Here is a 13,994-nt window from a genome sequence, read left to right as displayed (position 1 = left end):
CTATTTCAACTAGCTTAGCTTCCCATTCAAGAAAATTTGTTAGGTTCAGCTTTACCATAAGCTCAGAACCCATGATGATGTTTTGATTGTTGTTTGCCATAGTAAAACTACAATAGAAAAAGAATAAACAAATAAATAATCATTCACAGTTTCTCTTAATAAACTTAAATTCTAGCATATATGCGTAATTTAATGTTCATTAAGCATTTTATTCAAGTTATGTGTTCCGGCAGGTGTGAATAAAATGATTCCAAGATCCTAAAACCCATTGAAGAATTAAGAACATTATGTATTTAGACTCAATTCTAAAATCTTTTAGGTAAGCAAAAGCCTTTTTCTAATAGTCTAGAAACTACTCTTGGTTGATAGGTACGTCTAAGAGCTTATTAGGTAAACCTATCGATTTTGCCACGACATAAAAGGACTCCTTACTTATATCGTTGAGTTTCACCAAAACTAAGATGTACTCACAATTATTTGTGTACCTTATCCCTTTAGGATCAATAAGTAACACCTCGCTGAGCGTAATCTATTACTAGATTGATGTAAAGGTTATCAAGTAAGTGTTATTTTGGCATGACACCTTTTAACTCAATTTTTAAGTTTCGAACTTAAGGCTCTTACTATGTTGGTTAGATTTTAAGTGAACTAAAATCCTTAATCATGCAACATAATCAATCCTCAATCTCATGCATATTTAAGACATATTTAAAAGCAATAAATAACTTAAAGCATGCATAAGATAAATGTGATCTAGTATGGCCCGACTTCATCTTGAAGCTTCAACTTCAAAGTCCGTCTTGAAAATGGTTGAAAACTTCGTCTTGAATTTCACCGTGGGAGGCGCCATTTTCTTCAAATAGGATCAGCTATAATTAAACTAATTACAACTATTTGATGGTACGCAGACCATATTTGAATTGAAAAACAAATTTGGTGCATTAGACCAATTACATTCAAATTAATGGTACGCAGACCATATTTTCTATCCTATTTGGGCCATACTAGTCACTTCATAACCTGCAAAACAGTACATATACAATATATACCATTCACCCATTCATTATCATGAATGGCCCACATAGCTGGTTAGTAAAACACGTTATGCATCACATAAATATTTGCAGCAATTAATCAAGGGCACCAATAATCTACCAATTATTCAGTCCTTATTAATTCTAATCAAGTTGTTTAGCCTTAAAGGATTTGTAGACCTAGTCAAGAGTTTATGACTAAAATTTCTCCCACTTAAACCAATAAATTCATATGCTTTACTAATTTTAAACATAAATTTGTATTTCTAGTCTAACCGGAAACATACAAATTTAATTAAAATTTAAAGCTCATATAAATTTATAATTGAACCCATTTATTTAATTTATTTTTCAGTTGAATTAAATGAATTTAAATTAATTCAAGGTTTAATTTTAGTAAAATAATTAGTATAAATAAAATTTATAATAATTATAATATTCAAAATTAAAATCCGAGAAAACAATTTAAATTATTAAGTTTAAAATTGATTAAAATTATTTCCGAACTGAAAATCTCAAATTAAAATTCAAAACGATTCAATCGTAACACAACGAGCACTTGAGCTTGCGCCCAAGTCCCATCGTGTGCACGACTGGTCGCTTCACAAGGCACGCATAGCTCCACGCAACACGCAGCCACAGGCCACACGCACACGCAACCATTGTTGGCCACGCTGCGCGCAGCCTCGTGCTGTGTCGCGTCTGCTGCTGCTTTCCCTCGCGAGGCATCGCTCGCTGCACGCGAGCCAGCGCTCGCTGCGCGAGCCTTCGCTCGCTGGCGCGAGGCAGTGCGCGGTGTGGCGCAGCTCGCTTGCTGCCCACACGCGAGTGCTCGCTTGCCTTGCCCCTCGCCCACGCCCATCGCATAGCACACACGGCCAGCACCTTTGCTTCGCGCGCGCGCCATGCTATGCTGCTCGCTGCATTCGTACCGCACGGGCGACGAGCTCCCTTGCTCGTCGTCGCGTTCCCGCACTATACAACACCCCTTAAGGGTAACACGTAGCTTCCTTTGCTTTGTGCGTGCAAATTTATGAGCGTTTTCATAAAAATTTAAAATTTTAATTTTATATTAACGACAAATTAATAATCATATTAATTTCATAATTTTAGGGCGAAAAATCGAAAATTTATTAATCAATTAATTTCCGATTAACATGGATTCAAATCTAGGTCATAAAAATTTAAAATTTAACATAAATTAACAATTTTTATGGTGGATTTTAATCATGGATACCTAATTAAATTATTAATTAATTATGAAAAACAAATCAATTCTAAATTATTCGAATTTCAACAAATTAATCATAATTACAAATTAGGTTGTATAATTAACAAGTCTAGGCATTCATAATTGTTAAACATATACTGTAGGTCAATCAAAAACTCAAGATTTATCAACAAGAATCGCAAATATTCAATTTAACATCTTAAATTTACAAACTTTTGCGTTCGAAAAACTTAAACCTCCGAAAAGTCATAGTTATGCTTCGAATTTGGCAATTTTGGGTTCGGCCGATTTTTTTTTGTCAAAATTTTAGAATGCCTTTTACATGCGAAATTGACACAAAAATCACTCAATTTGGTTGAGTAACGAATATTCTGCCGAAAAACTGCGTACATATAATTAAATAAACGCAATTTGCAATTAATTACGAAAACTAATCACCCCTTTAATTCCTTGCAAATTTGTAAAATTTAACCATGTTCATGCAATTTAGATTATGAAAATAATAAGAGGCTCGTGATACCACTGTTAGGTTATGATACATATGAATAAACATAAATCATGCGGAAAAACCATAAAGCCAGGAAACATATTATTAACACATAATCATTTAGCATAATTCAGATGCATACACTTTGTAGCGTGCCCTCCCTAGCTGCGCCCGAACCGAACAAGAACAAGTATTTAGGACTCCAAGTGTCGTCCCTCCATAGATAGTCCACAGCACGTCCGGATCCGCCTTAAGCTTGACCAACTAGAATCGCCTTTAAGGTAGTATGAAATTCGGCTATTATGGGGCAAGAGAGTGACTGATTTTTCTTGAAAATCTTACCTTTGAATACTTCAATTCTCGATCTAAATATGTGACCCTAGGCACCTATTTATAGAGTTTATGAAAAGGAATTATAATCCTACTAGGATACGAATAATTAACTTAGAATCCTAGTAGAACTCTAAATCAATTAATTTAATTTTTAGGATTAGGATTTAATCATATGTAGAATCCCGATAGCTTTAGGATTCACAAACACTCACGCACGCACGAGCCGCACGCCCATGCGCAAGCCTCGCGGCCCATGCACGGCGCACAGCCCCGCAACCCATTATGCGCGCGCGCCAAGGCTTGGCTGGGCCTGGCCTTGCGCTGGGCCTGGTCGAGCTTGGCGTGTGTTTGTTGCGTGTTTGCTTGCTAGGCGATGGCCCGGCTTCGTGCTGGGCCTTCGTCTGGCAGGCCTCGTCCGATGCTAATTCGTACGATACGCTTCCGATTAAATTCTCAATTCCGGAATTTATTTCCGATACGAACAATATTTAATATTTCCGATTCCGGAATTAATTTCCGTTTCGAATAAATATTTAATATTTCCGTTTCCGGAATTATTTTCCGATTTCGATAATATTTCCGATTCTGACAATATTTCCGTTTCCGGCAATATTTCCGATTCCGGCAATATTTCCATTTCCAATAATATTTTCCGATACGTACCATGTTTCTGTTTCCGGCAACATCTACGACTTGGATAATATTTATATTTCCGACACGATCCATATTTCCGTTTCTGGCAATATCATCGTTTCCAGAGTATTCATTTCTTGCTTATGACGATCTCAGCTCCCACTGAAACCAAGATCCGTCGATTCCGAATATCCATAGATGGAGTATTTAATGCCATTAAATACTTGATCCGTTTACGTACTATTTGTGTGACCCTACGGGTTTAGTCAAGAGTAAGCTGTGGATTAATATCATTAATTCCACTTGAACTGAAGCGGCCTCTAGCTAGGCATTCAGCTCACTTGATCTCACTGAATTATTAACTTGTTAATTAATACTGAACCGCATTTATTAGACTTAACATTAAATGCATACTTGGACCAAGGGCATTATTTCCTTTATTAACTTCACGAGTTCCATTGCCGTGACGATCCCTACACTCCTAGGCTTCCCAAAACGGTGATACGATACAACCTTCCCTAGACTAGACTTCAAGTGAATCTTCTGCTTTTCACATTCAATCTTAGCTTTGAACATGGCCAACCAGTCCATTCCCAAAATCACATCTAAATCTCCTAACTCAAACTCAATTAGGCTAGACAAGAATATGGTCTTGGCTATGGTTAAAGGTACATCCCTATGGATCTTAGTGCATTTCACGATCTCACCGGTTGGTATCACTATGTGTACCTCTATCTCTTCAGGTTCTTTCAATCCTAACTTCTCTAAGATACCCTTTGATATAAATGAATAAGTCGCACCAGACTCAAATAGTACTTTAACTAAAATGGAGTTAATAGAAAAAGTACCAGCTATGATGTTAGACGAGTTTTCGGCTTACTGCCTAGTGATCACATTCAGCTTTCCTTGGGCAACTCCCTTGTTATAACCACCACCATTGGCATTTCGGTTCCCATTCTGCTGATAGTTCCCTCCGGGCTTTCCATTATCCTGGCCATTATTGCCATTATTACCATTCTGGTTACCTATTTTGTTTCCACCATTGTTCCCTCCATTCCGGTTTTGGTTATTCCTGTTGTTATTCTGGTGATTGCCTTGGTTGACTTGGTTGGGTTTCCCATTCTTGGCCCAACACTCAAACTCTCTATGGCCTAGCTTCTCACAAAACCTACAGACAACTTGGTTTCCATTACAGTCTCGACCTGGGTGATTAGTATGGCAACGTCTACACTCATAGACTCTCGTTCCATTCCCTGCAGACTGATTCTTATCTCCATTGTTATTGTGGAAGTTGTTCCTGTTTCCTCCCTGGTTTCCCCTGAACTGGAAATGGTTGTTTCCTTTGTTTTTCTTAAAGTTCCCTTGACTCTACTGGCCACCACCTTGATTATGGTTACCAACATTATAACACCCTAATAATTCCTTGCTTTTATAAAACCATTTTTTCAACTTAAAATAAAGGAATTACTAAAGTATTACCGCCACCGTGATAACGGCTAAGGCTAGTACCAGAATTACGCAGCGGAATTTAATGTCAACTAACTTTTAAAAACATAATAAATGAAATATCGAGGCCTCCTACAATTTGGAACCATGACGGCCTAAAAACCAAAGTATAAAAAGTTCAACAATTTCAAACATAATTAAAGTATAATTAAATAGTTCAAAATACGAAAACATGCAACTCTCTCGATCATCCCAAGCCACATGATTCCGATCAACCAACCTGATATATTATTCTACTCCCCTTCAATGCAAGTGCAAATGATAGATCATCATAGGGTCATTAAGGCAAAGGTCATGACCAAAACACACAAAGCACGTAGTCAGCAAAAGCTGAGTACTTACAAGAATAGAGTGAAATAAAACCAAAACATGCATCACTCACTAAGTACTAATCAACATACGAAATCCATATGATAATTAACAACCAATCATGAATACAAGACTCGACTCATGACTTGACTCTTGACTCACAATTTAATTAGAATAAGCTTCGAACGGGCCAAAAGAATGTTCCATAAAGGAAAGATGATGGGAGCTAACCATACACCAAATAATAAATAATAAAATCGGGCCATACCGAGTGTCGGGCCATACCGACGGAATTCCTGCGCATAATATAAATGAAACAACGTCTTGTATCATTAGTAGGAGTACGAGCCTTCCGGCAAGACTCCCCCCATTGTTCATACTCAAGGTATATACGTTCCAGGAGTTTTGAAGCTTGTTCAGGTTGCACTTTACGTTTATTAATATTTTATTAAAGGTGAACTCAAGACTCAACAATGTACACACATACAATTAATAAACAACAACAACCCAAGATAATCTTATTTTAATGCTTTAAGACTTGTGATCAATCAAGCAAGACTCTTGTGAAATTACTACCATCCTCACCAAAGTGAGATTCCACATCATGCCCATTAACATGAGGGTTGTGCCTTTGCACGAAAAATCCTAATTCATTTCATACAAAATATTCCCAATTGAACCCTACATGTGCGGTGACTTACGTGAGCTAACCCTTCACATGTGGTAAAATAAATAGTACAACGAAGTACGAATAATTGGCTCAAAGTATGCTAGACATCCCGTACAATAGCATACAAATAAATAATCCACCCCTTGCATGTGAAACAAACCATACATGCATAATTATTGAACAACATGATTGTCAATGAAATTCATGCTCATAAACATCTCAACATGCTTGTTCAACCAACAATTCAACAATTCCAATATAATAATCCACATGATCGTTCATCAAACCAAACATGAATCCACATAATATAATTACATCAACAACAATCATGTAATGTCTTTGACAAAATGGTGTGGTCGCCCTAGACTTGTACGTACCTTGAATACCTAAGCGTAGGGGCCACTTTGCAACGACGAGAACTCACTCAGAAATCACCTCCTATTATCAAAATAATGAAACTTAAATTATTTCCATGTTCATTAAATTTCCAGCAACTTTATAAAATCTAAGACCTCATTTAAACTTTAGAATTCAATCGTTTTTCAATAATATAATCATCTCAATTTGCAAAACCAATCCCTAGGACGAAAACATACTTTTTCCGCCTTTAAAATCAATAAAAATCAACACTTTAAGCCTTTATTCAAATCTGAAAATATAATTGATTATCATAATTAAAACCATCACCTAATTATGCTAATCAATTGACTCATTAGGTATAGGTTAAAACCCTAACTTGAAAATCCCATTTAAACTAATTTATCGTCATAAAAATCAATCCTTTATTAAATAAACGAATCTGAAAATTCATCCTTTAATAATTAAAACAACCCTAATGAATCACAACACGTAAATCCTCAAAGCACGGTGTTCATAACCGATTCCCATCATTTTAATCATTCAACACAATACTAATATTATAATTTAAAGTACGGAATTGAAATAGAATAGGTAAGGAAGACGAGAATTATACCAATCCGGCCTATAGCACGAAACAACCACGAATTAGAGTGATTGGGCGAAAAAGAATTGAATAACGAACACGAACAACACACACACACACACGTCCGTGTGTGCGCGCGCGGGATCGAGGGGCGACGAGCAGGGCTGCGCGCAGGGGCACAGCGCGAGGGCACAAGGGCTGGGCGACAGGGGCTGGCGCGAGGGCGCGCAAGAGAGAGACGAAGGCAGGGGTGTGCGCTGTGCACACGAAGCAACAACAACATAGCAGGAGGACACCAGCAGCGATGCGTGCTGGCTGGGCGGGCTGCGAGAAAAAGGGAGGGCGATAGAGTGTGTGGGCGACGAGCGGGCACACGGCACGAAGACACGCACCACTCGAGGCGAGTGTGGTGCTGGGCGTGCGGGACTGCCGAGCAAAGAGAGAGGAGAGGGAGTTGGAGTGAGGGGCAAGAAAAACAAAAGAGGGTTTATGAATTTTAGGGGCTCATTTAATGATGAGGAGTCCTATTTATAGGCTCCCTATTCTCAATGGGCTAGGCTTAGGAAAATAGAATTGGGCTTAGGGAATTAAATGATTGGGCTAGCTTATGACTTGAATTAAATTCTTTTGATTGGACTCGTTTAATAAACGAATTGGACTTTTCATTTAAAACCCAAACCTTTTAAAATTACTTGCGACCAATTTAATTTCCCGACTCGAAAATTAAATTCGTTTCGTAATTAATTAAAATAATAAATGTTCTAATTAATTAAAATACATTTAAAATATTATTTAAATGCGAATTAATTTCCAAAAATCATAAAATGCTTTATAAATATAATAAAATGTATTTATAAATATTATAAAAATACGAGGTATTAAAAACATCCTTCCTCTTTTCACCAATTCCATTCTTTCTTTGCTGCAGACCACACAAATGGGCAGCTTTTCCATATAGGGTGTCAAGAGATGTAAAGGTCTCTCCAACAAGCAATAGTTGCAAGTCCATAGTCAATCCACTCTCAAATCTTTGGGCTCTAAGCTCCTCCGTTGCCACCACTTCCGGCGCAAACTTAGACAACCCTATGAACTTCGAATAGTATTCTGTCACAGACATACCATCCATTTTCAACTCGATGAACTCTTGAGCTTTCTGCTTCTTCAGGTATGGTGGGTAAAACTTGTTCCTTAAGGCTGCTTTGAATGATTCCCATCCAAATCCAGGTGTAGCTCTCAAAGCATTCTCACATCTTTGCCACCATAAATCGGCTTCTCCCCTAAGGTAATAAACAGCACTATTAACCCTAAGGTCCTCTGGGCAATTGACAGCTACGATAAGCTTATCGAACTCCCTTAGCCAATTCTCAAGTACAGTTGGGTCTATCTCCCCTTGTTACAAAGGAGGCTTACTTTGGGCCACCTTCTTAAACATCTCACCAGCTGGATCAACTCCCTGGTTATTCCTATTCTGTGCTAAGTTCTGCACTACTTCAGCTAGTTGCCTAACCACGTCGGCAATCCCTTGGGTATTCATTTCCATTCTCCTGAATAAAACAAAAGACTAACTTTAACAACTGAGGTTGGACACTGCATTACTAAAACATTGCACTAACTAGTCATTCAATTGATACACATGCATGAAATTTTCGGACCCTAAGCAAGATAGGCGCCTGTTATGGGCCGCGTTTCCTCTTAGTCCGCATCACAAAGTTCAAGTGGTGAAAACTGGACCACCTTGCAAGTATAATTTCATTGAAGAAATACATGAAATTCCTTTGCGATAATCGCTCAAAGAAACATAACTTAGAATTAAAGGTAAAAGAAGGAATTCTAAACTTTATTACTTCAATGGAAAATAATACATCCTTCGGATCGTACTTTATTCGGAAAACCACAAAACTGAACTACTAAAACCATAAATAGTAGTGTACTACTTTATTGCTTCACTAAATCTTAGCACTAGCTATTACATTAGAAAAGTCTTTTAGAATGCTACTCTACTATCCAACCACCTCTACAAACTGGTGAAGAGTGCTCATGGTCTTCAAAGTCATCAAAGTCTTCCTCTTGATCAGACTCATACTCCATATCCTCATTGTTCTGTTGCAGCACACTGTTTACTTCATCATTGTTGGTTTCAGGCTCAATTTCTGTGTTACTGGAGATCTCAATAGTGGGTTCAGGAATGATAGGATTAGGGTTCTCAATCTCAACAACATCATCATCACTATCCTCATCCATCTGAGTTTCTGTATCATGATCTAATCATGTAAGGTTGATGTTTTCCACTGTCTTACCATCATCGAAACATTCCTCCGCAAGCTCTATAATCGTAGTCATAATCTCCAAATCATATCTCCATCTACCATCTGGAGTACCATACTTGTAGTAATTAGGAATACCATTTTCCATATGCATATCACGAAATCGGTTCTTAAGCTCTATGTATGGGTTCTTGGAAGGTAAGCAATGAATAACCATCTCTGCCATAACATCTTTCTTCCTTAGTTCAGGTAGGTTATTCACTGTAGCAAAGTAATTGCAGGCAAACTCGATCTTCTTCACATAAATGTGTGGGGTTTCACAATCTAGCTTCTCTAGGTTTCCTAGATTTGCGTACTTTGAAATCAACATCTTAACCCTGAAAGTCAACAACTACAAAGTCTTGCTAAAGTGTTCCAAAAACAAAGTAAGTTCGTTCAGCCATACAATTTCAATGCACAAGTACATGCTTAATCATGAATCGTGATGCAATTAATGACATAAAGCAAAACAAGGCATGATCAAACTTGAATTAAAAGATCACAGAAATCAAGGCATAATCACATAAACACTTCATTAGAAAGGCATACTTAAATCAAACGCATACTTAGTCTAATTGTACCCTTCTTATTCTACCCTTTCCTCACTTAGAAAAATAAATAAAAAATTTCGAATTTAATTTAAATAAATAACTTCAAATATTCACGAAATTATTAAAATTAAAATCGAAAATTAAAATAATTAATCGAATAATTTAATTAATTAATTCGATCATTTTCAAAAATAATTAAAAGAAGTAAATAATTAAATAAATAATTAATTTGGAATTTTCGAACTTTTTTTTTTTTTTGAAAAATCCGAAATTATTTCGGAATTGAAATAATTAATTCGAAAAAAAATCGAGTAATTTGAAACGATTTTCAAATTCTTGAAATAATTGGTATTTGGCTTTTTAAAGTTTTGAGTACTCAAAAATAACATTTTGACTTTAGGAAAATAGTTTTCGAAAATCCTAAAGTTCCGCAATCGTAGTTTAAGGATTTACCACTTTGCACTATTAATTAATGCAAAGCAGCTCTCAAACTAGAGCTCTGCAAATACCACTTTGTAGTATTACTTGGTTTGGGATCTTTTACGGTGCTGACGTGTCACGCGTTCCTCGGAGGTATTAAGTATGACCTGACACGAACTTCTGGCAACCTACAAAACAAGAATATTCCCGTAGGAATATTCCCTCCGATGCTTAAGTAAGTATAAGCTAGAGACAGAAGTAATTTATAGAGAGAAGGCAGAGCAATGATAGTTTTGGTTGGTGGGAATGAATTGATTGCCCCTTACCATGGGATCTGAGCCTTTTATAAGGCTAGAGCTTCTCAGGAAGTGATCCCTCAATCCTATCTGTGGGATGCGTGCCCCCCCTGGGGATTTGGGACACGTGTCCCTTAGCCGTCAATCATGGGCCTTTTATAAACTGGGCCAGAGATCATGGGCTTCCCCACTTAGGGTCGTGCCTTTATGTTTGTTTGAACACCTAAGGTCCAAGCCTACTTCCTGGGCTTGAGCCATGGGTCAGTTAAGCTGTCTTGATAGGATATGGCTTCTTTGGGCCTCGTGGTGGAGGCAGTTATTAAGCCCACATCATTTGCCCCTCATGAGGAGTGAAAACAGACGTTAGTTTTCACTACTCTTGGAGTGTTCAATGGGATGAGGACGCGTGGCAGGGGTAATCATTTCTTACCCCTCTATAAATAAGTGGCCATTTTGAGTGACTTTCCCCCTCATTTCTAGTGATTATTTGAGAGCTATAAGAGAAGGTGATTTCCGGCGTCTCACATCCACCGAAATCCACTGTAGCGCCGCCACAATCTTCAAAGCCCTGTTCTTGCAGTTCTTCATCAAGTTTCTTCAAAAATTCTCTTTGATCTATCAGGTAATGCCTTCTTTTGGGAAAATTTGTTTGTTGATTTTGGTCCTTTCCAATTCTCTTTTCTTAACTATGCAAGGGTTACGTCAAACTGAGGGCGTCAACCTGTCCTTTTGACGCCTTCTCTTTTCAAGAAATGCCCCTCGTCTTGAGCCAAGTGCAGGATTTCATGGCGCGAATAGAAGACGAAGAGCAATTCGAAGGGGAATCTTCTTCTCCCATGGAGGAGGACGTCCCCTCAAACGAGCGCGCCAATGTCGCGCCGGCGAGCACGTCAGGTGGGGAGGAAGGTCACCTTCACCCCAGCGCAATCTTCCCACTTCAGCCGTGGCTGACCTTCCTCACCATCCAGGGGAGGGATTATGGGAAGTCTATGAATCTAGGTTCGGAGTATAAGTTTCGTATGCCGGCTGGTATGGACTGCACCAGCTTTGGACTAGTAGAAGGGGAATTCGCCGTGTATAGCTCCTTTCTAAAGCTTGGCATGATATTCCCTCCTCACCCCTTTGTGGTGGAATTGCTGGACGACTTCAACATTGGCCTAAACCAGATGTCCCCCAACTCTTGGGCTGGTGTGTTCGGCTATATCGCCCGTTGTGAGCTCGAAGGTATTACTCCCTCCTTCCCGACGTTCCTGAGGATCGCCTCCATGTCCCAAGTTTCCAAAGCTGCCGTGGGTTGGCTAATTCTTACGTACAAGGGAGCTTATCGGACGGTGATGGGTAAGGCGTCCAAATGGCATCACTGGAGAAAAAAGTGGGTGGTTATCAAAACCACCAATTTGGAAATGTGCGAGCGGATGAGACGTTGGACTGTTAAGCCCAACTTGGTTGGAAAGGGCAGCTCTTTCCCTCCGGTCTCCGCCGCTCTCTGGGAACGGATCTCGTCTTTGTTCAAGGCCAAGCCGCTCATAGTTAAGGACAAGACGGAGTACATACCCGAGGGGTGGTTGCCTCATCTGGATCAACTGGCCGATCCCGTTTTCCTCTCGGCTGTGGGCTTGTGTCCGTATATGCCGAGAGGTAATATATCTATACCTCAAATCTTTCACTGTTTCATCAAAACTACTTTACTAATGTCTTTATTTGTTTTTTCAGACGAGGCCATGGATAAGCTAGACGATGCCTCCAAAGGCCAAGTGGATATGCCGTCCTGGTTGGCAAAGGTACTTGACGCCAGCACCTTTAAGGCTTGGCAGCGTCAGTAGGCGGCCGAGAAAGCCGTCCCAGAGCAGATGGCTCCCCCTCCTGCTGCTGAGGAGAAGGTATTGTTCAAGCCTTCCTATGTAATTCCCATTATTATTCGCAACTTATATGTTTTCGTTTCTTTAGAATGCGAGGAAGGCGGTCACGGACGCGACACCCTCTTCCAAGCGCAGGGCTGGCGGCACAGGGAAACCCGTCTTCAAGTCAACGGCTTCGAAGGCTCCTAAGGTGTTTGCCATCCTAAGACTGCATCCGCTTCTCCTAGCTTTCGGAAAGCTGGAGCGACGGTCGATCCTCTTGCGGGGATTGCTGAAGCCGTCCGCCGGAATATTACTCTGAAGGCGGCGGAAAGAGCTAGGAATTCTGGGGGTAAGTTTTACTCCAACATCGTAACCACCTGCCGTTCCTCGTCTAGCAGTTCTATAGTCTCTCCCAGGGATTCTAAGGCCGTTGTTTTTCCCATAGAAATACCCGACCCTCAGAAAGACATTGACGCTGAATTGGATCAGATCCCTTTTTCAGGCGGGTTCAACTCTCATGACCGAAGGAGGATAATGTCGTTGATGCGCAATGCCATTCCTCCCAAATATGCTGAGACCCTTCCTGAGGCGGCCGAGAATATGCTTGCCGCTATGCAGTCCTCGGCACTGGATGTGAGTTTCATTATGCCTTTATTAGTTACATATTCTTGTTTCTCTTGTGTTTTACTCTTGCTGTTTTTGTGCAGATGTTCATTCTGCTGGACTCGCTAAAGAAGTGGCGCACTGCTTTGGTGCACGAAGAGGCTCGACACCGTCTTCTGGCCAGTCAGTGTGGCGATCAGCATTTTGCTGAGCTGGAGAAACTTTGTTTTGACAGGCGGGAGGAGATTAACGTTGTGACCAACTCCCTGGCCTCCCAACGTGCTGAGAACGCAGGTCGTCTCCTGCAAATTGATCAGAACTTTTCTCAAATGGAGGACCTTTCTTAGAAAATTAAGGAGAAGGAAGCTTAGTTTTCTCGTTTTGAGACTCAATTTAAGGAGTTGGAGGTCCAACTGGAGGCGGCTCGCAAGGAGGTTTCTTCGTCAAAGAGTGTTCTCAACCAGTCGGTCATGCTGGGTGAGAAATCAACCCGAAGGGGCATGGAGCTTGCATGGAATGCCGAATTTGCCAGTGAACGTCCCTTCAGCTGGTTCGAGAAGTTCCTCACCTATCAGATTGAGGTGGAGAAGGTTTAGAAGGAAGGACGCACTGTTAGGTTATGATACATATGACAATTCATAAATCATGCGGAAAAACCATAAAGCCAGGAAAGCATATTATTTACACATAATCATTTAGCATAGTTTAGATGCATACACTTTGTTGCGTGCCTTCCCTAGCTGCGCCCGAACCGAACAAGAACAAGTCTTTAGGACTCCAAATGTCGTCCCTCCGTAGATAGTCCACAGCACGTCCGGATCCGCCTTAAGCTTG

Source organism: Spinacia oleracea, chromosome 4 (assembly GCF_020520425.1).
Source record: "Spinacia oleracea cultivar Varoflay chromosome 4, BTI_SOV_V1, whole genome shotgun sequence".
Classification (NCBI taxonomy): domain Eukaryota; kingdom Viridiplantae; phylum Streptophyta; class Magnoliopsida; order Caryophyllales; family Amaranthaceae; genus Spinacia; species Spinacia oleracea.
Note: the sequence above shows the minus strand (reverse complement) of the source record.